This window comes from Emys orbicularis, chromosome 1 (genome assembly GCF_028017835.1).
Source record: "Emys orbicularis isolate rEmyOrb1 chromosome 1, rEmyOrb1.hap1, whole genome shotgun sequence".
NCBI lineage: Eukaryota > Metazoa > Chordata > Testudines > Emydidae > Emys > Emys orbicularis.
In genome coordinates this window covers 325,739,544-325,765,615 of record NC_088683.1, presented here as the reverse complement: position 1 = coordinate 325,765,615, position 26,072 = coordinate 325,739,544, and the positions used below count along the sequence as shown (strand labels likewise).

General features: G+C 41.2%; 1 protein-coding gene across 1 annotated transcript in view; it reads right to left on the bottom strand.

Annotated features, from left to right (window-relative positions):
- The window catches only part of ATP8A2 (ATPase phospholipid transporting 8A2), a 549,272-nt gene that overhangs the window by 396,904 nt on the left and 126,296 nt on the right, over positions 1-26,072 (bottom strand). The window lies entirely within an intron of this gene.

Genomic DNA, 26,072 nt, shown 5'->3' with positions numbered 1-26,072 from the left:
TTTATAGTATCACAGGGCATTAAAGTAATACAGGATTTTTTTCCCCTTCTGCCAATCCATTGCTGTGCCTTTTCAGACTGACTTCAAAGCTCAACTGACACCAGCAGTTCATAGTTGTATGCAGTGTTGTAGTCCTGTTAGTCCCAGGATATCCGAGAGACAAGGTGGGTGAGGTAATATCTTTTATTGGACCAACTTCTGTTGATGAGAGAGGCAAGCTTTCAAGCTGCACAGAGCTCTTCTTTAGGTCTGGGAAATGTAGTCGATGTCACAGGGCAAGTTTACACTACAAACTTGTATTGGTATAACTACGTTGCTCAGGGGTATGAAAAATCCACACCCCTGAGCGATGTAGTTATACCAACCTAACCCCCAGTGTAGACAGCACTATGTCGAAGGGAGAGCTTCTGCCGTGAACATAGCTACTGCCTCCTGGGGAGATGGATTAACTACGCCAACTGGAGAAGCTCTCCTGCAGGCGTAGCAGCGTCTTCACTAAAGCGCTGCACTGGGGCAGCTGCGCTGCTGCAGCACTGTACATGAAGATAAGCCCTCAGCTAAACACAAGGTCGAACAGATCATTGAGCATAAGTAGTTAATTTATTTCAAGGGACCATTTGAAGTGAAGTGGTCCATTAACACCTCTCCAGTCATAGGGAGGAAAGGAAAAAAACAACCACTGCACGACACCCACACATCATCAATTTATCAAGACTACCCCTACCTGGAGCTGAATTATCGGTGCTTTCCAAGAGACTCAACTTCTGCCTCACCATAGCACCTAATACCATACTAACATGGAGAACTAGAAAAATTATTCTGCCGACTCCACCTCAGAGAATTCTTTCACAATAATGACACCACCACTCACAATTACCAAGTCCCCACCGACAGTCATAAGAAAAAAAAGAATCACAGTGGAGAAACTAAACTCTGGATCATTACATTGATGCTTCAGGACAAAAAACTGTGAAATCCGTAGCAAACATCACATCCACCACAATCTCTCCACCACCAAGAGGATAGTTATACATTCCCTGAAATCCAACCACCAAAGTGATCAAACCAACAGACAAAGGGGGCACCATCATAGTCCTCAACTGTGATGACTATGTTAACGAGGCCAACTGACAACTCTCCAACATCACCTACTATAAAGAATTCAAAGAAGACCCCACACCACAATTTACTCGGGAATTTAAGGATATCATCAAATCCTTCCACAAACAGCTCCAAGAGAAACTCTACAACCCCATGCCCCACAAAACCAGCCCAGGGACCTTCGATATACTTCAAGATGCATGAACAAGAGAACCCAGGCAGACCCATCATATCAGGCCAAGGCACTTTTATTGAAGGAATATCAGGACTCTTTGAAACCATCCACAAACCACTCACCACACAATGGGCCAGCTTCCTCCAGGAAACAACACACTTGCTCCAAAAATTCTGCAACATTAACAACCTCCCTCAGAACACCATCCTTGCTACAATGGATGTCACCTTCCTATACACCAACATCCCTCACAATGATGGCATAGCTGCCTGTCTCAAATGTTTACAACTTAATGGAAAACCCTCACATATCCACCCCAAACATATAATTTTACATTAAACACCAAACATTTTTTCCAAACCATGGGAACACCCATGGGTACTAGAAAGGCTACCCAATATGCTGACCTCTTCATGGGCCACCTTGAAGAAGAATTTCTGAACAAAAATGCATCACAAAACCAATGACATACCTGAGATACATGGATGATATTTTCATCCTCCGGACAGACAACTTAAACTCCCTCATAGATTTCAACCATAACTTCAGCAACCACCACCCATCCATTAAACTCTCTCTAGAACGCTCCCACACTAACATTAACTTCCTGGTCACCACAATCAGCTTCAACAACAGAACCCTACAGACAACAATATACAAGAAGCCCATGGATCACAACACCTATCTTCACAGATGCAGTAACTACTCCGAACACACCAAGAAATCTGTTATCTACAGCCAGGCACCCAGATACAATAGATTATGCTCCAAGGAGAAAGTCCAGGATATACATCCTTAGCACGCTCAAAACTGCCTTCACCAAACAAGGACACAGCAGATCGCATCATGGAATGGGCTACCCAAATATCCCAATGGAATTTGCTTCAATACAGAAATAAAACCCCCTCTGACCGCACACCTCTAGTTGTCACCTACCACCCCACACTGGAACCTATACAGAGTATCATCAACCGGTTACATCCCATATACAATGGGGACAACATTGTGAAAGAAATATTTCCCAACCCTCTTCTTCTGGCCTCTCATGCAACCGCACAAGCTCACCAAGCTCATCATCAGAAACAAACTCTCCACAGACCAGGACAAACCAACTCAAAGTGGCATCAGAGATTGCCAGAACAACAGATGCAAAATCTGTAGACATACCTCTACTAGTACACACCTTTCAACATCCATGGGTCCTTCACATGCCTATCACAACATGTGGTGGACCTCAGCCAGTGCACTAAATGCCCCAATAATAATGATATGGGTGAAACCGGACAATCACCACGGTTTCAAATGAACTCATACAGCAAAAGGATAAGACTAAAACACCCCATCACCTGTGGGTGAACATTTTTCACAAAGTGATCACTCTATATCTGACCTCTCAGTCCTCATCCTTAAAGGAAACCTACACAATACCTTCAAAAGGTGAGCCTGGGAGCTTAAATTCATAACTTTGATACCAAACTAGACTAGATTCATAACTAGATACTAAAAATCATGGACTGAATAGGGGCACTGGATTTATAGCTTATTAAAACAATCTATAACCCAATTAATGCACCCTCAGATTCCCCTCCCTTTCCCCGCCATGACTGGAGAAGTGTTAACAGGCCACTTCACCTTGAACAGTCCCTTGAAATATATGTTAGCTACTTATGCTAAACAATCTGTTCCACCTTTCATTTAGCTGTGATACTCTGAATATATTTCCCAGACCTGAAGAGTTTTGTGTAAGCTCAAAAGCTTGTCTCTTTCACCAACATAAGTTGGTCCAATAAAAGAGCAGCGGTTCATAATTTATTAACCCATATTGGACAGGGTATTTTTAGCTTATGAAAAACCAGAAGGTGCTTTCCACCTATTTCTCGTGTCTGTGAAGTGATGCCAACAAAAGATGGAAGCCTCATTTTTTCCCCCCCAACAGTAGAAGTTGGACAGCAGAAGTATCAGTTTAGTAAAGCAACTTACCCAATGTTCCCTCAGGACTTTGATGATATTATGTACAGCCCCTAGTATATTCAGAGTGCAGTACTGTATTTGAAATGCATACTTAAATGAAGACACTTAAATACCATGCTGACGAGTGCCAAAGAAATGACTATAGTAAACCTAATATATACCTTTTGGAAACCTTAAGCAGATAAGTATGTAGCACATAATTCAGATTCTGTGCTATCAGAACAGTATCCTTGGATGGAGGAGCTCTACAGAACTGAGAAGAAATAAAATTCGTTTAGTTTTTAAATTGACTCGTTTTGCAATTTTCCTCCTTTCTGCAACTCCACTTAGTTTCTCCAGTAGTCATTAGCACAAAAGGCTTCAGCCTCCAATCCAGAAAAGCATGTGCTCAGTTTTCAACAGGTGACTTCAGTGGGAATACTGGATTAGAGCTTTAAAACCTATTTTGATTTTTTTTAAAATAGAGGCATGACCACCTGATATGGATCTTCAAATAATTTAGTGGTTAAGTAAAACAGTGTTGTTGATGTTAAAATATGGCTTAGTAACACCTATTCTTCTGCTCAAAAGGCTGGGGAATTAAGGCTGGGGTCTGCAATCTGAACCAGAGGCATAATCAACATTAGTTATATTTGATAGTAATGTCATTCTGCTTTCAAAGTTCCAGCCATAGGTTAGATGACCTCCCTGATACGACATTACAGAATAAATGAAGAAAAACAATAAAGAAGGCAACAAAGTTTTCCAACTTCTCATTCATTACTGAAATGTGAAAATAAAATAAAAGAATAATCCCTTTTTAATATTTTCCTGTAGAATAATGTGAGCAAGTTTAGGATAGCAACACACTAATTATGAGCTCAGAATGCACCTTTTAAAAACTTGGCTATTTTACAATCTTGATGCTGCCAATAACCAGCAAAGTGCATTTGAAGGACACATTGGCGATGTAAACAAACAAATAGGTTATCACGACTAGTACTAATGCACAGCATGTCCAAGCTGCAGCGAAACAGAGACATGATACCACAGTTCATTCAAACTGCAGACACAAGTAAAACAGGCCAATAAATGGAGCAAGAACAGTAAAATGAAGCATGTCAATCCCTATTTGCATTCCTTCAAAGACAGACTATAAACAAGGATTGGAGTGGACACTGATGTACTTATTTGTTTAAAAAATGGTTGCCAGTTTGTTGTTTATACATGCATATATATTGCACATATTAATATATGTACCTACAAACACACATACATATATATGCACTAGCCTGTGGACATTGTATATTACTGGTACCAATGATGTAGGGATGTGTAAAAGAGGGATCCTGGAAACTCAGTTTAGATAACTAGGGGAATAAGACAGATAACAAGTGGGGAAACTGACTGCAACATGCAAGCAAAGTGCTCACTGTGACGACAACTGTTATGAGTTTGTTCTATATACTTTTTAAAAATCCTTAGTGCAATCTGTACCATTTTTGCACAGTAGTTTGGCATAAACAAGCTAAGTGTTTCAGCAGATTTTTATAACAAAAATGCAACTATTAGTGGTGAAGACTGGTGCCCAAAATAACCATAGGGCAGTTTCCTCTACATACATCTCTACCCCTGCAGACAACCACTTAGGGTCAAATCCTGACCAACTAGCCTGTGTCCAAAGGTGTTAAACAGCATCTATCCTAGGTCCTAAGTGGTGTTTAAAATGGGAGTAGCAGCAACTAACACAATAATTATGGTGTCACATACTCACTTCCTGCACAACCAACCAGCCATCTCTGCTATGTCTCCACCCACTCTCTGCACTTCCCTACCAGCTAGGGTGACCAGACAGCAAGAGTGAAAAATCAGGACAGGGGGAAGGGGGTAGTAGGAGCCTATATATGAAAAAGACTCAAAAATCAGGACTGTCCCTATAAAAATTGGGACATCTGGTCACCCTACTACCAGCTGTAGAGCTCATTTCAGCCCCAGGAAAATATGGAGATAGGAGTCTCTTGCCTCTTCTTTAAACACATACTGCAAGGATTAGGATCAGATTTCCTCACAAAATTTTGAGACTTATGCCAGATTCACAATAAATAAATCAGTAGCAGGACTATCCTCTAAAAATACCTCTTGAAAGGGAAGTGGGAGGTAGACTTGTTTTTCACTGTTTAGCGGCCTGAGAAGCCTCTCTGTACTTTTCATCAGTCTGCCATTCTTAATTACAATGGAATATGTTGTGCCGATTAGAAGACCTAAAGGCTTATCATAATAAAAATACTGAGAAATTTAAAATCAGTCAAGATGTCAAAACATTCAACTTCTAAAAACAACAAATCTAATATCCTGTTTCATTCAAAGTCATTTGACTAACTTAATGAAAATACACAAGAAAAATTAAACAAATGATTATAAAGAAATTGTATACAGCCACTATACCATCAAACTAGTATAAAAATGACTGTACTAGCTTTGAGCATCCACCTTGGCATAAAGGAGCTAGTTGCTTTCACAAGAAAACAGCTAACCTTTCTGTCATACAATAATTGAGCCTACCATTTTAGAACTTTACCTTATTGGTTTAACATCATTTGTCTTTTGTTAAAACTACAATTAAAATATTCCATAAGCCAGATTTACATTCACAGTCATTTCTGATTAGGTATCCTCTTCCCTTAGCTTTGTTTTGAAAAATCATGTTCTATTATTTTATTTAAATTTTACATCATGTTTTGACTTACAAGCATAGGCACCGACTCTATGGGCGCTCCAGGAAAAAAAAATAGTGGGTGCTCAGCACCCACCGCCAGCCCCACCGATCAGCTTCTCCCTCTCTCCCCCAGCACCTGCCACCCGCCATGGATCAGCTGTTCAGCAGCGTGCAGGACGTGCTGGGGGAGGGGGCGGAGCGAGGGCGGGGCGCGCTTCGGGGAGGGGGTGGAATGGGATGGGATGAGGCGTGGTGGGGATGGAATGGGGGCAGGAAGAGGTGGAGCAGGGGCAGAGCAGGGTAGGAAGAGAGGGTCTGGGCCTTGGGGGGAAGGGGTGGAGTGGTGGCAGGGCCCAGGGCTGAGCGGGAGTCAAGCATCCCTGGGGGAAATTAGAAAGTTGGCGTCTGTGCTTACAAGCATAAAACAGGAGCGCTCTGATTCTTCACAGGCTTCCTTTTGGAGAAAGCAATCTGCAGACACAAAATTTGTAAACACATTTTGTAACTGCAAATAAGGAATTACGGGTGCTTATCAGAGTACTTGCACCTGAAGCCAGGTGGTTGAAGGCTAATGTACTTGGATTTGTACCTACAATTAGTGTGCAGGAGCAAATTTTAAAAATGTGGCCCAAATGTGCACAATCTATTGACATCAGTGAGAATTGTAAATGTGTATCACAGACATATCTTGGGGTTCATATTATATCCACAAATCAAAAAGGAAAGTAGTAGATATTGAATGACTGGCCAAAAAACTAAAATGCCCGCCCAAATTCTGCCCAAATTTTGAAACAAACAAACCAAATTATTAGATTCATAAACTTTTAGTCTAGTCCCCTATTTTTGATTAAATCCATCTAAGGGTCTCAAATCTGACAAGCTGTTCTCTTCAAATCTAGAGAGCTCTAGGGTTAAATGGTATTTAACTCCTCCAAACTGGAATTATATACAGGAAAACAGCATAGAGGGGCTGACATAGCACATGCCAGTCCTTTATGGTGGGCTCGAGGTCCAGCTCTGCCATGTTTCCAGTTTCCATCCAGAATTGAGGCATTCTAAGCCATAATCCTGAGGAACCATGGGAGTTTCATAGAGTTTAAGCCCAGAAGGGGCCCTTAGATCATCTAATCTGTCTTCCTGTAACACAGAGGTCATTAAATTTCATCCAGATACCTCTATATTGAGCCCAATAACTTGTCCTCTGGAAACTAAACTGTTGTGTGCCATAGGAGAGACTGAGGTGCCACCAATGCCTGAGGCCCCTAAAATGGATTAGGTGGGATATACTCACATGAGCCTAACAGATTATCCACATGCCAGGCTGAGAAGGAAGGTGAAAAAAAAACCCATGTTTTTCCTGGTGGAAAATTCCTTCTTAACCCCGAATCTGGTGATCAGGTTGATCCTGAGCATTTAAGCAGCCACGCTTCTAGGAAAGAGGATTCGCTGTACCACCTCAGAGCACTGGTCCACCCTTTTTGGTGTCCCGTCTCCAGTTATGGCCAATCCCTGATGTTTCGGAGGAACATGAAAAACAAGAATACACCTAGCTAATTGAGCTTTGGGGAGAGAAAAAATCTTCCTTGGCTTCTTCAGGTGACCATCTGAAGCATAAGATTTAATTACAGTTATTGTCATAATGAAGAGCTGCAAGTGTTATGAGCATGCTGAGGGCAATAGAGAGCTTCCTGTTCTCCCCATGGAGGAAGAGGAAGAACAAGGGAATTCATAAATTCAGACTTCAAAGCCAGAAGGGACCAGCATGACCATCCAGCCCAACACACACACACACACACACACACACGCTGCAGATTTTCTCCCAGAAACTGGATTAAAGCCTATCTTTTGAAAGATATCTAATCTCACTTTAAAGACTCCAAGCAGTGGTGAGTTCACCCCCTACCCTGGTCAGCTGCTCCAATGTTTAATTACTTCCCACTGCTAGGAAACTGCATCATTGAAGGTTAAATTTGTCAAACATCCAGCCACTGGATCTTGTTAGGCCTTTGCCAGCAAGGTTGAAACCCCCCACCCCAACCCCGCAAGAGATATCTTTTCCATGTGTATGTACCTACACACAGTGATTAAGTAAAAAAGAGACTTACAGGCTGGCAAGGGATGCTGGGGTGAGGGAGGCTATCTATAAGTAATTCCCACTGCCACAGTAAAATGAGTTTGGAAGGGAACTGGTTGTGGGTCTCTCATGCTCTTCGTTAGAGAGCTGAGTGGCTGTTGAAGAAAAGAGCTGGCCAAACAAAGAAGGAAAGCTAAGTTTTGTATCTACATAGGGAATAAGTATTTAAAAATGGGCTCTTCAATTTAGCAGAGAAAGGTGTAACACGATCCAATGGCTGGACATTGAAGGCAGACAAATTCAGACTGGAAATAAGGTGTAAATTTCTAACGATGAGAGTAATTAACCATTTGAATAATTTACCAAGAGTTGTGGTGAATCCTCCATCAAGACTGGATCTTTTTCTAAAATACTTTCTCTAAGAATTACTTCGGGCAAGTTCTATGACCTGTGTTATACAGGAGGTCAGACTGGATGATCACAATGGCCCCTTCTGGCACCAGAAACTATGAATTGCCCCTCAAGGTTTTGCCTTAGTCCTTTTGTCCAGAAGTTCCCACTCTTTACAACACTTCTTTCAAGGGTTCACGGCCGAGCTAAGGCTCCTCCCCATCTGGTTCCTGCTCTCTGGAGATGTGTCCCTCTCTGGCCTAACAGGTGCAGAAAGCCCCCTCCCAGGTCCTTCCCTGCCTCTGGGTTTCTCCAGGCTCCTTCCCTTGCCTAAGCAGCAGGATGCAATTTCTTATAAAGCACATGAGTAGGAGCAGACCTGTGACCTACAACTACAGATCCCAGTTTTAAAAGGCCCCAAAACCATAACAGATGCAATGGGACATGCATTTGCACCACAAGGCCTAAGGCTTGCGAGACATATTGCCCAGTATGCTACCAATTAATCCCAGATACAGAGCCACAACACTTACTAACTAAAAAATGAACCCTGATGAGCACCAATCTGAAAACAAACAAGTTTTAGAAGATTCACTCATCCGTATTAAATTCAGCCACTCCACAAATATACAGCACGTGCCAGTGGTCCCTCATATGTGTGAGAATATAAGCATTTACTGCTGCCCAGGCCAACCTAAAGGGGCTTGCTCTTTACTCACATGTAAATATCATCATGAGCCTAGAAAACTTTATACATGTGATTAATCTTTACTTGCATGAGTAGCCCCACTCAGGCTACTGGAACTAATGGCATGAGAAAGGACTTCTCATGTGAGTAACGGTTGCAGGAATGGGTTATCCAAGTTTGTTCCTCCAATCATTATTCCTTCCTTTCTTTAACTTTCATTTTTTTTAATATATTACCTCAAATTAACATGTAACCTCCTATCCCATACTCCTCAAACAGGCAAAGCTATTCAAATCAAGGGGAATTCTGCCTGAATAATGAGTGTAAAACTGGGCCCCGAATACCTTTATACTGACAAAAGAAAATATTACTTCATTCATACCTAATTATGTTCTCTAACCCAAGAACTGATAAATGTTATTCCAGCTCTCCCTTCTGCAGCTTTTAAAAGTAGAAAACTATGCTGTATTTCTTACCCATAACCTTATGTGCCCATATTATGGGTTTTTCACGTCCTTTACTTTGGTTATCTGATAGATTTCTTTTACCTTTTTCCCTATTCTCCCACACAATTCAGGGTCTACACTGAGGCATTGACAAAAGCGATTTTTCCAGGTCAAAAGCAGCAAAATAAGATTATTTTTACAGTGAATTTTCAACCTAGTTAAAAAAAGAGAAATGGAATCTAAAAGAGACTCTAAGTGAGTTCAGTGCCTGAAGTATTTCAGGCTGAAAAACTCCATTAGGAAAATGTGAGCGAAAGTGAGCAAGTACGAGTACATATGTGTGTGTGTAGTCTTAAATCTATAAGGCATCATAAACATTTGCAGATTAGTATGGTAAATTTCTGGAATTCAGTTCAATTAAGAACAGGATTATTCTTTTCAGAGAGCTACCGGGAATGGAAAAGAACAGAAGTGACTGGGGTTTTTTCCCCCCTCAACTGTATGATTTTAAAAAACCACACCCACTCAATAAGTAAAGACAGTTGTTCAATCACATCTCATCTACTGTCACATGCCAAGGAATAAAACAGAAAGTCACACAAGGGGAAAGTATATCCATTTTTAAAAGCTCTAAGCTCAACAAGGGTCTTGTAAGGATTCCGTTTTAGATTAATGATTTTGAAGGTAGAATACATGAAATGTACTTCCAATTCATAGGATTTCAATTTAAGATAAAATGTATTGATACTAGATTCAAAACAGCTAAACTACAATAGTATCCATATGTTTAAACCATTTCTACTACTGATACAATACACACAAATTAAATAATTAATATTATTTCTGTTAAGAAACCATTAAATTTAAAAGAAAATTAGGGATAAACTGTTCGCCAGTCAAGAAGAATAGGACTTACTTTCAAAATAAAGGAAGCGATGATAATCATTATTAGTCAAGTATACATAAAGTTTCTGTATTGGATGCATTTTAGTAGCCCTGCTTGATTAAAAATAGAACCAGGTCATTGCAAAAGTTTAATGTGTAATGAACCTAACTCACTGATAGCTGCCCTTGGAAACTTGACCACAGAATAAACCTTATTGATGAAGAAATTCAACTGACTTAAGCCTCTGATGTAATGATAACTTCTTTGATATACTGCTTCAGTAGCTCTGCAACAATAAACTTGCTAGCTTGTTATGGTGGAGAAGCTTGTTATCTGAGCTCAAGCACCACAACCACCAAAGATATTAGATATTTCTCATGGCATACATTCATGACGTACCATGTAATCACCAATTTTCTTCACTTAGGAGGCCAGCAGTTATAAATCAACAAGTTCTTCGGTTGTCTGACAAGCTATGGATCTTTCTAAGTTTATGTCACTGTATGCCCTTAATGTTTTCAGGGTTCCGATTAGTTCTGGTGTTTATGAAAGATGTCTGATGCTCCTGTATCACTTTTTCCTCTATGCATCACTACACAGCTGGATTTCAGAACCATCCAAAATCTGCTATATATAAAATCAGGACTGTCAAGTGATTAAAAAAATTAAGCACGATTAATCGCGCTGTTAAACAATAACAGAATACTATTTATATAAATATTTGTGGATGTTTTCCATATTTTCAAATATATTGATTTCAATTACAACACAGAATACAAAGTGTACAGTGCTTACTTTATATTTATTTTTTATTATAAATACTTGCACTGTAAAAATAAAAGATCGTATTTTTCAATTCACTTAATACAAGTACTGTAGTGCAATCTCTTTATCATGAAAGTTGAACTTACAAATGTAGAATTATATACAAAAAATAGCTGCATTCAAAAATAAAACAATGTAAAACTTTAGAGCCTACAAGTCCGCTCAGTCCTACTTCTTGTTCAGCCAATCGCTCAGACAAACAAGCTTGTTTACATTTGCAGGAGATAATGCTGCCCACTTCTTAATTACAATGTCACCTGAAAGAGAGAACAGGCATTCTCATGGCCCTGTTGTAGCCAGCGTTGCAAGTTATTTACGTGTCAGAGGCACTAAAGATTCATATGTCCCTTCATGCTCCGTTCCAGAGGTCATGCGTCCATGCTGATGACGGGTTCTGCTCGATAACAATCCAAAGCAGCGCAGACCGACACATTTTTATTTTCATCATCTGAGTCAGATGCCACCAGCAGAAGGTTGATTTTCTTTTTTGGTGGTTCAGGTTCTGTAGTTTCCGCATTGGAGTGTTGCTCTTTTAAGACTTCTGACAGCATGCTTCACAATCCGTCCTGATCAAAGTTTGGAAGGCACTTCAGATTCTTAAATCTTGGGTCGAGTGCTGTAGCTATCTTTAGAAATCTCACATTGGTACCTTCTTTGTGTTTTGTCAAATCTGCAGTGAAAATGTTATTAAAACGAACAACATGCTGGGTCATCAGCCGAGACAGCTATAACATGAAATATATGGCAGAATGTGGGTAAAACACAGAGCAGGAGACATACAATTGTCCCTAAAGGAGTTCAGTCACAAATTTAATTAACGCTTTTTTTTAAACAAGTGTCATCATCATGGAAGCATGTCCTCTGGAATGGTGGCTGAAGCATGAAGGGGCATACGAATGTTTAGCATATCTGGCACATAAATACCTTGCAATGCCAGCTACAAAAGTGCCATGTGAATGCCTGTTCTCACTTTCAGATGACACTGTAAATAAGAAGAGGGCAGCATTATCTCCTTTAAATGTAAACAAACTTGTTTGTCTGAGCAATTGGCTGAACAAGAAGTAGGACTGAGTGGACTTGTAGGCTCTAAAGTTTTACATTGCTTTGTTTTGAGTGAAGTTATGTAACAAAAAAAACCCTACTTTTGTAAGTTGCGCTTTCACGATAAAGAGATTGCACTACGGTACTTGTATGAGGTGAATCGAAAAATACTATTTCTTTTGTTTATCATTTTTACAGTGCAAATATTTGTAATAAAAATAATATAAAGTGAGTACTGTACACTTTGTTTTCTGTGTTGTAATTGAAATCAATATATTTGAAAATGTAGAAAAACATCCAAAATATTTAATAAATTTCAGTTGGTATTCTTTTTTTTAACAATGTGATTAAAACTGTGATTAATTGCGATTAATTTTTTTAATCATGATTAATTTTTTTGAGTTAATCGCATGAGTTAACTGCGATTAATCGACAGCCCTACATAAAATCCATTGAATATGAAGCACCTGTTTATTATATGTGATATCTGAGGACAACAGTGGAAAACTGAACACTGTATACTGTCTCTTTGCAAAAGCATTTTTGCATTTACAAGAAATTCTAAGCAAGCAAAATAGGAATAATATAAAATATTAGATTTACATACTGATTTAGCTGAAGATTTCAAGGTTGTTAGTAGAAAATGCCTGCTCTCATTAAGCAGATTCTTACTGAGGAATATTCCTTGCTTTAAAAGTGTCAACAGGGGGGTACATTTTGTGGTTTCTTCGAAGTATAAAACTAGCACTTAATGCTTAAATACTCTGAGAATACTAATGAGTAGGGTCTCTGAACAAAATTCTTCACTAATCATAGTGAATGTTTGACAGAAGTGACTATCATCCTCCATACTTTAATCACTTGGAGAGCTATTACAACCTCATTCTTAGTATCTAGACTGAAGACATCTATGGCTGAAGATTTAGTTTGTCATTTCTAAGTTGATTTATCTAAAGTTACAGGCCAGGAAAAGGTAGAGGTTAATCACATCAGCTAAAATTTGTAATTATAAAGAATTATTTTAAAGCAGCAAGGCTAGGGGAAAGAAAAGCACAAAGGATGAAGGCACTGACCTTTCACACCTTTAAAATTGTAGTAGTCTCTTTGTCCATGTATATTTTTAAGGCTCGTGACAGTGTGCACTTGCATAACTGGCTGAAACCAGCAGAAGATAAGCTGGCTCTCTGAAATCATCTTGCTATGAATTTAACCTCTCCAAGTGATTTTTTTTTTTTTTTTTTTTTTTGCCTAGGCTTAATCACCTAGGACTGGATTCTGCAAAGTGTTTACCTTATGCGAGTCCTCAAATTCAATGGGACTGGAGGTCATTCAGCATTTTGCAAGATCAAGTTCTTAACCAAGATCACAGCTACCAGGGCAATCTACTGTATGTCGAGAGCCAAAAACTCACAGCTTCTTTCCGTGGGTTGAAGTCAGAAACTGTGGTTTTCCAAACTTCCGCTGGCATCTGAGATAACTGGGTGGGCTACGGGAACATCAGTGCACCGTACAATGGTTTATCTTTTATCTTCTAATATTTTAATTAATCACAAACTAATGACCAAGAGTAATATAAATAGAGGATTTACGATAGCCAAAAGATTGGCATAAACACTGACATTTATGGTTATCTTCTCTAATTTTATTTCCAGATTTATTTCAGTATAATTTACAAAACAATAGCGCTCCCCAGACACCTTCCCCAAAATACTCAATAACCTTTAAGCAAAACAGCCACTGCAGCTCGTATGTAAGGTCAAAAAACTCATGTCATGACAGATCAGTGGAAGGGGGGATGACAGTATGTCTGGGTACTTATACAGTACAATACTCATCACCAGTATCTTTGCACCCTACAGAATGATACCATTTAAATTGCAATTGCACTAACTACAGTTTCCAAGTAGTTTTCAGGTATAGAGTGCATTATAGCACTCCAATCTCCAGGTGATAGAGGCAAGAATACCACTGTGAATATCTACAACTGAAAAAAGGTTGCAAACTCCTTTCAGGGGTGCTGGAACAATTTGTATGGTGGGGGTGCAGAGCCATTGAACCAAACTGTAAACCCTGTATATAATGGAAACCACTTCAAGCCAGTGGGTACAGCAGCATCCCCAGCACCCTAGTTCCAGCACTTATGTCTCCTTCCCAAATGTAGATGGAATAAAAAGCAGCAGAGGATCCAATATGACCTCAAGATTGCCCAAATGTTTTAATTGATAAATTTATATCAATTGATATTTATAAATGGATGAAATTAGGGGGGAAATTGCTTCTTTTCCCTGGGGCAAAGGAAAACACACCTAGGTAAGACAAACCCCACAAAGGTTCTATTAAATAAAACAAAAGTGATAAAATCTGTAAGCATGTTTCTCTTTCTCAAACACAGAAAGACACATGTTGTGCAAATGAAATGCTTTCAAATTCCGTATGTAAAACAAGAACACAATCATCAAGTCCCTGGTCTATTAACTAGTTAGGCCTACAATGCTTGTTTTTGCCCTTAAACAGCAATACAGATTTATCAATTTAGCTTTTCAGCGCAGACTATTATGAAGTTTTGAACAAACCAATCCACTACAATCAAGTCGTATTGTCAGTGACCTGGCTAGAAAGGAGTGCAGAACTTATACAACGTGACAAATTCTGAATTAAATTATCTTGCTTTTTGTGATTTTAATGCTAGGATTTACTACTATTTTAAAGCAACAAACTGTGATGTAACCTCCTTGACAAACACAGATTTGGGATACAGGTCTGTATCTTCAGTTTTACAGGGTAAAAGAGATGGAGGGGAACTCAACACATCTCATCAGCTAGATTTCAGCCTCTTCTTTTCTACTGTGGGCCAGACTCATGACCTTTGTATTTGGCATCAGTCATGTTAGTTAAGTAACAGGAAAGTTCCATAGCTTTTCTGAATACTTTTTTTTTAATGTTGTCCTTGTGTGGCTCCAGTTCATGTTGTTAATTACATCAAGGCAGCATTCCACAGAGACTGCTGTAGCAGTGGCAACAGCCTATAATCTGTCAAATTCCTTTGAAATCTCCTTCAACTGCTTTTGCAATTTTTGTGCCTTTCCGAAAGTCTCTATTTGTGTAAAATGTGTGCAATGTTTTGATCAAAATCTTCCTTGTGCATAGCGTAAATGTAAAATTTTATGGGTAGTGGGATGCAACTGAAGATTCACAATTTTCCTGAGAGTGCCCTTGATTGTTTCAAGAAGATGGGATATCAATCCTCCTTTTTCAGAAATTTCTTTCAGCTTCCAAAATTGGTGTTACAACTGTTAGTTGATACTCCTTTTTCATGGCTTAAATAAATAGTGCTGAACACTCATATCAGGGGTGAAATCCTGGCTCCACTGAAGTCCATTGCACAAGTCCCACTGACTTCAATGGAGCCAAGATTTCATCCCAGAAATTTACAAATATTTGTGCCCAAGAAGTTCCCACCTTTTTTTATTTTATTTTCCATTGTCTAAGCAAATGGGGAAAACCTCTTTGCCATACCTTTCTCTGCATGCTTGAATCACATTTTCAACAACTTGGACACAAGTAATGATCGCCATATTTGGGGTCGGGAAGGAATTTTCCTCCAGGGTAGACTGGCAAAGGCCCTGGAGGTTTTTCGCCTTCCTCCGCAGCATGGGGCAGGGGTCGCTGGCCGGAGGATTCTCTGTGACTTGAAGTCTTCAAATCATGATTTGGGGACTTCAACAGCTGAGTCAAGGGAGAGAATTATTCCAGGAGTGGGTGGGTCAGCTTTTGTGGCCTGCATCATGCAGGAGGTCAGACTAGATGATCATATTGGTCCCTTCTGACCTTAAAGTCTATGAGTCTATGAGTCTAAGAGAGTCTGCATTTTTCTTTTCAGACACAGAATAAATATCAATAAGAAGGAATGCATCGTTCCCTATACAGATTCTTATAGCCATTATTTGGTAACAGTCTCATGCCTGACCAACTATTCTGCATGAATGTTGATTCTTTTAATTCTTCCTCCTCCCCCACATTTCTTCACTTGCAGCACTCAGCAGTGGGCCCATAAGTTTAAATCGGTCTGTCCTTCCAGGATGAAGTGTTTCAGCCATTCCTTTTAAATTGCTGGTTTTGTGACACATTGCAGGCGACATTAAAAGAAGTCTGAAACTTTCTCAACAAGCTCAAGTCTTTCAAGTTGTTTATAGCATTGCCACAGCCATTTTTTAAAAATGAACAGAGACTGCTCTTCAATAAAGCTGCTGATGAAGAGCTGCTAGAAGACTTGGGACAGAGGCCTTTAATTATCATTACGTTTATGTTTCACTGAGGACAACAGCATTGAAAATGGTTAATTTTCAGAACAAGGTAGGTGAGGTAATATCTTTTTATTGGACCAACTTCTGTTGGTGAAAGAGACATGCTTTTGAGCTTACACAGAGCTCTTCTTCAAGTCTGGGAAAGGTACTCAAAGTGTCACAGCTAAATACAAGGCGGAATAGATAAGGAGTTCACACATGTTGCAAGAGACCATTGAAGGTGAAGTGGGCAGTTAAGACCTTGACTGTCATAGGACAAAGGAGGGTTATAGTGGGTTATTGAGTGTTGTAATGAGCCATAAATCCAGTGTCTTTATTAAGTCCATGATTTTTGGTGTCTAGCAGAGTTATGAATTTAAGCTCCAGGCTCATCTTTTGGAAGGGTTGTGCAGGTTTCCTTTGAGGACAAGGACAGAAAGATCAGATGAGGAGTGATCAGTTTGTGAAAACGTTCGCCCATGGGTGAGATGGTGTTTTTGTCTTTTATCATTTTTCTGTGTGAGTTCATTCAAGAGCATAGTAATTGTCTGGTTTCACCCACATAGTTATTGGGGCAGTTAGTGCACTGGATGAGGTACACCCCATGTTGTGATAGGTCTGTGAAGGAGCCATTGATCTTGAAAGCTGTGTTTTGGGGGGTATAGCTAATCATAGCAGTGGAGATATGTCTGCAAGTTTCACATCTGTTGTTATGGCACGGGCTGGTGCTGCTTTGAGTTGGTGTGTCCTGCAGTGTTCCCTCTAATTTTTTACATCCATGTGCAGAATAAATTTTGTTATTGGGGTGTGGGTTGGATGCAGGAGGGGGCTCAGGGGTGGGGCAGAGGGTTGGGGTGCAGGGGGTGAGGGCTCTAGCTGGGGGTGAAGGCTCTGGGGTGGGGCCGAGGATGAGGGGTTTGGGGTGCAGGCTGCCCAGGAGCTGTGGCAGGGAGAGACGACTCCCCCCAGCCCTCTCTCGCCACAGCAGCTCGGGGCTAGGGGAGCCGTCTCTCCCTGGCTGCAGCAGCTCCAGCAGGGCTGGGCTGGGCTGGGTGCGCCTCTCCCTTGATAGTCTGTTGCGCGGCCGCACTGTTTAGAGGGAACTTAGGTGTCCTGGTCTATTGTCTGTGCTTCTGATGATGACCTTGGCAAGGTTAGGGGTTGTCTGAAGGCCAGAAGAAGGGGTTCAGGAAAGATTTCTTGCAGGATGTGGTCCCCACTGAGTATGGGTTGTAACCAGTGATTTCCCTACACCCCCCCCCCGAATTTCCCCAACACCCCTCCCCCCCCAGTTTGGTGAACTTTGCGACTTTGTCCTCACCCACAACTATTTCACATTTGGGGACAATATATACCTTCAAGTCAGCGGCACTGCTATGGGTACCCACATGGCCCCATAGTATGCCAACATTTTTATGGCTGAATTAGAACAACACTTCCTTAGCTCTCATCCCCTAACGCCCCTACTCTACTTGCGCTTCATCATCTGGACCCATGGAAAAGAAGCCCTTGAGTAATTCCACCATGATTTCAATAATTTCCATCCCACCATCAACCTCAGCCTAGACCAATCCACACAAGAGGTCCATTTCCTTGACACTACTGTGCTAATAAGCGATGGTCACATTAACACCACCCTATACCGGAAACCTACTGACTGCTATACTTACCTACATGCCTCCAGCTTCCATCCAGGGCACACCACACAATCCATTGTCAACAGCCAAGCTCTAAGATATAACCGCATTTGCTCCAATCCCTCAGACAGAGACAAACACCTACAAGATCTCTATGAAGCATTCTTAAAACTACAATACCCACCTGCTGAAGTGAAAAAACAGATTGACAGAGCCAGAAGAGTACCCAGAAGTCACCTACTACAAGACAGGCCCAACAAAGAAAATAACAGAATGCCACTAGCCATTACCTTCAGCCCCCAACTAAAACCTCTCCAGCGCATCATCAAAGATCTACAACCTATCCTGAAAGATGATCCTTCACTCTCCCAGATCTTGGGAGACAGGCCTGTCCTCGCTTACAGACAGCCCTCCAACCTGAAGCAAATACTCACCAGCAACCACACACCACAGAACAAAAACACTAATCCAGGAACCTATCCTTGCAACAAAGCCCGATGCCAACTCTGTCCACATATCTATTCAAGTGACACCATAATAGGACCCAATCACATCAGCCATGCCATCAGGGGCTCGTTCACCTGCACATCTACCAATGTGATATATGCCATCATGTGCCAGCAATGCCCCTCTGCCATGTACATTGGCCAAACCGGACAGTCTCTACACAAAAGAATAAATGCACACAAATCTGACATCAGGAATCATAACATTCAAAAACCAGTAGGAGAACACTTCAACCTCTCTGGCCATTCAGTAACAGATTTAAAGGTGGCAATTTTGCAACAGAAAAGCTTCGAAAACAGACTCCAACTAGAAACTGCTAAACTTGAATTAATATGCAAACTAGATACAATCAACTTAGGCTTAAATAGATACTGGGAATGGCTGAGCCATTACACACATTGAATCTATTTCCCCATGTTAAGTATCCTCACAGCTTCTCGTCAAACTATCTTAAATGGGCTATCTTGATTATCACTACAAAAGTTTTTTTTCTCCTGCTGACAATAGCACATCTTAATTAATTAGCCTCTTAGAGTTGGTTGGGCAACGCCCACTTTTCATGTTTTCTGTATGTATATATATCCTCACTATATGTTCCATTCTATGCATCCGATGAAGTGGGCCCACGAAAGCTTATGCTCAAATACATTTGTTAGTCTCTAAGGTGCCACAAGTACTCCTGTTCTTTTTGCAGATACAGACTAACATGGCTGCTACTCTGAAACATGCCAATTTAGTGAGTTTGGAAATTTGAATTGAAATTGAAACATTAATACACGCTTTAAAAGCATATACAGTGTATGATAAAATGTGTATCTGAAAGTTTTTTTCTCTTACTTAATTGGCCTCTCAGAGTTGGTAAGACAACTCCCACCTTTTCATGCTCTCTGTATGTGTATATATATCTCCTCAATATATGTTCCATTCTATGCATTCGAAGAAGTGGGCTATAGCCCACGAAAGCTTATGCTCAAATAAATTTGTTAGTCTCTAAGGTGCCACAAGTACTCCTGTTCTTTTTGCGGATACAGACTAACACGGCTGCTACTCTGAAACCTGAAAGTATAATAAATTTGAAAAGTATGAACATAGACTAGCTTCCTTATACGGGTGTTGTTTTTTATGACAATGTCAGTGCATTCATTTCGGTGATGTTGGCCAACCTAATAATTTCAAATGATGTATTTGTAAGCAAAGTCTAAATGAGCTCTCCCTGACAGCTAGTGATGAGCTGGGGGCTGGAGGGAAAGTCTTCAGGACCAGATTGTATTTACATTCACACCTAATCTACCTAGGTATCCAGCAAACAGAGCTGTGTTGCCCAAGTGATAGATTTTGGCTGGGGTTGGGTTACAAATCACTTGAATGCGGGGTGGGGTGAGGTGGGGTGGGGTGGGGGAGAATGAAATGTTGTTGTTCTTGTTGTATGAGTAAAGGACAGTAGAACTGTACTTAGCCTGTGCTGATTGAGGGCAGAGAGAGAGAGAGAGAGAGAGAGAGAGAGAGAGAGAGAGAGAGAGAGAGGGACCTGTCCCTCTCCACTGTTTAAAGACAGAGCTGATTAGGCTCCATAGATAGTCTTTTGTTCTGTTAAGTGACCACTGCAGCTGAAATCACTGATAATCAGGTCTAAGTGCTTAGTCTGCTGTGGGGACAGTGTTTCTGTAGAACAGACGGCCCAGACTGCACTAGCAGCGAGGTTTCCCCACTGAGAGCTCAGCTGAAATCACTGAGAGCTGGGTGGAACCTCAAGAGACCAACTAGCAGAGGTCACAGTGGCAGGTGGCAGCAGAAGGTGACGGCGCAGGGCCATTGGCAACAGAGTGGTGGAGTGAACGGTGGCACAATGAACAGCCGTGGCCAGAGCGAACAGTGAGCAGTGGAGGAACGAGCAAGGTGCCTTCTTGCCCCCCACCTGGGAGGTGAACTCACGTGAAAGCACCTCTGAACTCTGAGTCTCCACTGACCAAGCACAACCCCGGTGAGTGGGGTGCAGTGGAGGGAAAAGTGAGGGGCACGTTAAAAAAACATTTGCTTGTTGGACTATATTTTAGTGACTTTGCTCCAATATGCTAGATTTGTGACTGGGAATGGAAACTTATATAAATATGTTTCCTAGTAGGCCAAGATTTTTAAAAAGCATTATTTGCCAAGGTTGTTATCTCACATTGTTGCTATCTTGAGAGGTCATTATGTTGGGGAGTTTCTGTACCAAACATTTTTATTATTATAATTAATTTTCACATAAGAATGGTCATACTGGGTCAGACCAATGGTCCATATAGCCCAGTATCCTGTCTTCCAACAGTGGTCAAGGCCAGGTGCTTCAGAGGGAATGAACAGAACAGATAATCATCAAGTGATCCATCCCCTGTTGCCCATTCCCAGCTTCTGGCAAACAGGCTAGGGACACTCAGAGCATGGTGTTGCATCCCTCCCCATCCTGGCTAATAGCCACTGATGGACCTATTCTCCAGGAATTTATCTAGTTCTTTTTTAAATCCTGTTATAGTTTTGGTCTTCACAGCATCCCCTGGCAAAGAGTTCCACGGGTTGACTTTATGTTGTGTGAAGAAGTACTTCCTTTTTTTTTTTTTTAAACCTGCTGCCTATTAATTTCATTGGGTGACAGCTAGTTCTTGTGTTATGTGAAGGATTAAATAGCATTTCCTTATTCACTTTCTTCACACCAGTCAAGATTTTATAGACCTCTATCATATCCCCCCTTAGTCGTCTCTTTTCTAAGCTGAAAATTCCCAGTCATTTTAATTTTTCCTCCTGTTTCATACCCCTAATCATTTTAGTTGCCCATCTCTGTACCTTTTCCATTTCCAATATATCTTTTTGGGGATGGGGTGACCAGATCTGCACACAGTATTCAAGGTGTACACGTACCATGGATTTATATAGAGGCAATATGATATTTTCTGTCTTATTATCTATCCCTTTCTTAAAAACGCAAAGGTTTCAGAGTAGCAGCCGTGTTAATCTGTATCCGCAAAAAGAACAGGAGTACTTGTAGCACTTTAGAGACTACAAATTTATTTGAGCATAAGCTTTCGTGGGCTACATCCAATGAAGTGGGCTGTAGCCCATGAAAGCTTATGCTCAAATAAATTTGTTAGTCTCTAAGGTGCCACAGTACTCCTGTTCTTTTTAAAAAAGCAAACAGAATGTTGGGAATCATAGACTGCCGCTGCACATTGAGTGGATGTTTTCAGAGAACTATCCACAATGACTCCAAGATCTCTTTCTTGAGTGTTAACAGCTAATTCAGACTCCTTCATTTTGTATGTATAGTTGAGATTGTTTTCCAATGTGCATTACTTTGCATTTATCAACATTGAATTTCATCTGCCATTTTTGTTGCCCAGACACCCAGTTTTGTGAGATCCCTTTGTAACTCTTCGCAGTCTGCCTGGGACTTAACTATCTTGAATAGTTTTGTATCATCTGCAAATTTTGCCACCTCACTGTTTACCCATTTTTCCAGATCACTTATGAGTATGTTGAACAGTAATGGTCCCAGTACCAACCCCTCAGGGATACCACTATTTATCTCTCTCCATTCTGAAAACTGGTAATTTATTCCTACCCTTTGTTTCCCATCTTTTAACCAGTTACTGATCCATGAGAGGACTTCCCTCTTATCCCATGATGGCTTACTTTTCAAAAGTCAATTTAAATTAAATACATTTTTTTTTAAATTTATATTTTTTTAGAAATCTAGACCTGTTATGTGTTTTGGTGTAACTTGCATTATCCTTATGTTAAATCTGCATTATCCTAACAAAACATTTACTTTATTCATATCTCTTTTATATATCTCATCGGTCCTGACACACACACCCCTGTAAATTCGGACACCTCCCCTAATTTCAATTCCTGGGGAAACCACTTTTTAATGAGACCCTCATGGGTTCTGGCGTGGGGTGTCAAGTGACAACCAGGGGCGTGTGGTTGGAGGGTTTATTTTTCCGGTATTGAAGCAGGTTTTCTGGAGGTATCTGGATAGCCTGTTCCATGATGCAATCTACTTCTCTGGTGGAGTGTCCTTGTTTGATGAAGGTGGTTTTAAATGTGTTATGGTTTGTATCCTGGACTTTCTCCTGGGACCATATTGTGTTGTAATTTTCAGGATCATCCAGCTTATCACGGTTCTGTGCTTCCACTTGAATAAACTGTTTTATTCAATGGCACATTTTATCCTGATGAATCCAAAGGGATCTGTTTTCTGCACTTTTTGAGGTGAGCACAAATCCTCTCTCTTTCGTGCTACTTACCAACTCTTGATAAAATTTACATTTTACTTCAGAAGAATTATCTAATTTCATTACTTCAGTCTATTCAGTTACTTGTTACCTACATTTCGTTCAGCTGTAGACAGGCTGAGTCATCTTAATGCATATACTGAACCATACTAATCACTTCTTGGCATTATTGTTCAGTAGTTTTCAGATTTACAACAATTAGAATGAGAAACAGCCACCTAGTGAATTCAACACTGTGAAAGAGTTGTTAGCCAATCTTATCAAGAACCATATTATCAGATACCCTGTCTACCTTCCAGAAGTCTCTAGGTGCTAGCAAGCCAACTTCCGTGATAGTTAAGAACTCCACTCACTGCCCTCTTCAAATCCAGTGACAGCTGATTCTAAACATGCATCTCTCTCCAGTCATCAGTGACTCCTCCCATTTCTCCTTCAGGCTTGTAGACGGAGCTATGAACATTCTTACTACTTTCCAAAGGCATGACAAAAACTTTAATGGTCTTATCACTTTTCTTTTAGCATACAGAATACTTAAAAAGCTTGAAATTAGAGACTCATGTTTCTAAGATAAACAACTTCCAAATTTCTGTATTGTTCATGTAACTACTTCAGAGTAACACAGAAGTTTAAAAAAAAAATGAAAAAAGCCAAACCTCTTTTATCTCACTAGGGTTGAAGATTTTTTCAGAAACAAAAGTTAAAACGTTGAAGACTTTCTCGCAACCCTGGATTGTACAGTTTACTATCAAATCTGGCTAAACACCCTATATCAAGGAGGCATACAACTGTTATTTCCTCCAGATGTGTCCCCCCTCCCTTCTCTGGATTGAACCCCAGCCGTCAATCCCTCTACAGTCATCATTTTCAGTTAGTCAATGGGAAAGCCGAGACAGTGAACCGTTTATTTCCAATGAAAAAGAAACAGAGTACTCAAAGGGCCTAGGAGTTTTGTCTGTAATTTTGATGGGCTGGGAGTCTTATAGGTTGACACTGTGCTGATTTGAATCTGTTTGTCTCTATATAAATAATTAATTGTATATGTACATTGAGTCTAGAATGGGCACATTCTATGGATTTAATAAAGAAATAAAATCAAAACAATGTAAATTCTTTTTTCTTGTATAGACAGGATGATTCAAACATTACACCCCCTAACAATGCTCCCCACTAGAGATATTTTACCAGAAAAGATAATGTAACCAGAAGACATGATAAAAACATATGTGATCTTTATACCTGTAACCCATATATTAGTGATGACAAGGTAATATAATGCACTCTGATATCAACAGAAGCAACAGCAGAATTCAGACAAAGCCTTTTCTCCATCAGGGGCCTCATCCTTTGTCAGCAGTGGGAATTATTTGTACCCTGTAAGGGAGCATTAGGCCACAGGTTGGCACAGCTGTATAAAAGGATTTACCGAGTCTGACCTGAACACAATGCAGTCACATGGATGGAGGAGGATTATAACATAAACCACATAGCAACAGCAGAACTGCGACAGATAAGGTGACCTTTTTGCTACAAGTCTCCCTCTTCTAATCACCTTACCCTACCTGCCAATCCCTCAGAAATCAAATAATTATTCTGGTACACGCAAGCAAATGCAAGCTTCACATCTCTGCCATGCAGTCAGACAGGATGAATTACCCATTCCCAAAGTTACAAATCAATAAAAGTGTAGGAGGGAATGAGACCATCTCTCTGGCTTTGTCTACCCTGGCAGCATGTAGGACATGGGCGGCGTGTAATGGGGAGAATGGGGAGCTGTGGCAGATTACCACACAGGCCTAAGAGGCCCATGCCCAGGGGCCCTGGTCAATTTGGGGGGCCCCCAGAAAAATCTCCCTCTGCAACGGCCCCAGGGATGGGGGGAGCCCTCGCTCCCTGCCAGGGCCAAGGCGGGGGCACAGAGCTTTCCTGGTCTCGGGGCCACAGCAGGGGCAGGAGGGGGGTGGAAAGGAGTGAGGGGGCGGGGCTTCGGGGGGGAAGAGGTGGAGTGGGGGTGGAACAGGGGCGAAGCCACAGGGGAAGGAGCAGAATAGGGGAGGGGCTCCAGGCTTGGAGCTCCAACACTGCAGTGCCCAGCTGGGAGGGGATGGGGGAAGATGCTCTGGGCTCGGAGCTCTGGCCAGGGCCGAGAGCTCCGCCATGGTCCCAGCTGGGGCTGAGAGCTCAACCCCGGCCAGGGCTGAGCTCTCAGCCTCCCGCTTGTGGCCCCAACTGAACTCTCAACCCCCCCATCGCCCCAGCAGGGGCTGTGGAGGGGGCTGAGAGCAGTGGGCATGGCCGGGGCCTTGGCCGGAAGAGGCACAGCAAGGGGCTAGCCTCCCCAAGGGGAAGCTTCACCCATTGCCCATGATGTAGGATACATGTAGCTATACACCACAATGAAAAACAGGCTGCATCCACCCTGCAGTGTAGCAACGTGCAGCAGTGAAAGGCTTGGGCAGGGGGGAGGCAGCAGGGAAAGACTTTCGCTGCCGGCAGGACATTAAACTGCTAAAAATAGCAGAGTAGACATAGGCTGCACTGCTTCGTTGTGTAGAGAGCCATGTAGGGTACATACCCTAAGGCTCTGTCCTGTCTTTACTCACCTAAACAGTGCCTCTCCATCTACACTGTTATTCACACTCAAACTGGGGGGCATGCAGTGTATGTACTCTACACGCCACCATAAGTGTAGACATAGTCTCTATTAGAGATCTGTACATCTCTCCCAGCTGGCTCCTTTTGGAGGTGCTCTCATGAGCTGTGTGGCAATAGCAAGAACCAATGCTGATGTTCAAGCCACACGTGAGCTGCTTTTGGAATTGGCGAGAAAGCACAGGCATCATCATTTCATAAGGAGACAAGATCTGTGGATCACCTCAGCACATAACAAATTATTCGGGTACTACTGGAGGAAAATTCCATTCACTATGCATGGGCCAAGTACTGACGACATGAACAACTACAATGCTCTTTTAATGTTGCTTACATCTCAAAATTATATACACCACACAGTGAATTTACATATGTGTATTTGCCCGGTCTATTTCCAACCATCTTAGATGTTGCCCAAAACATCTAACGTCAG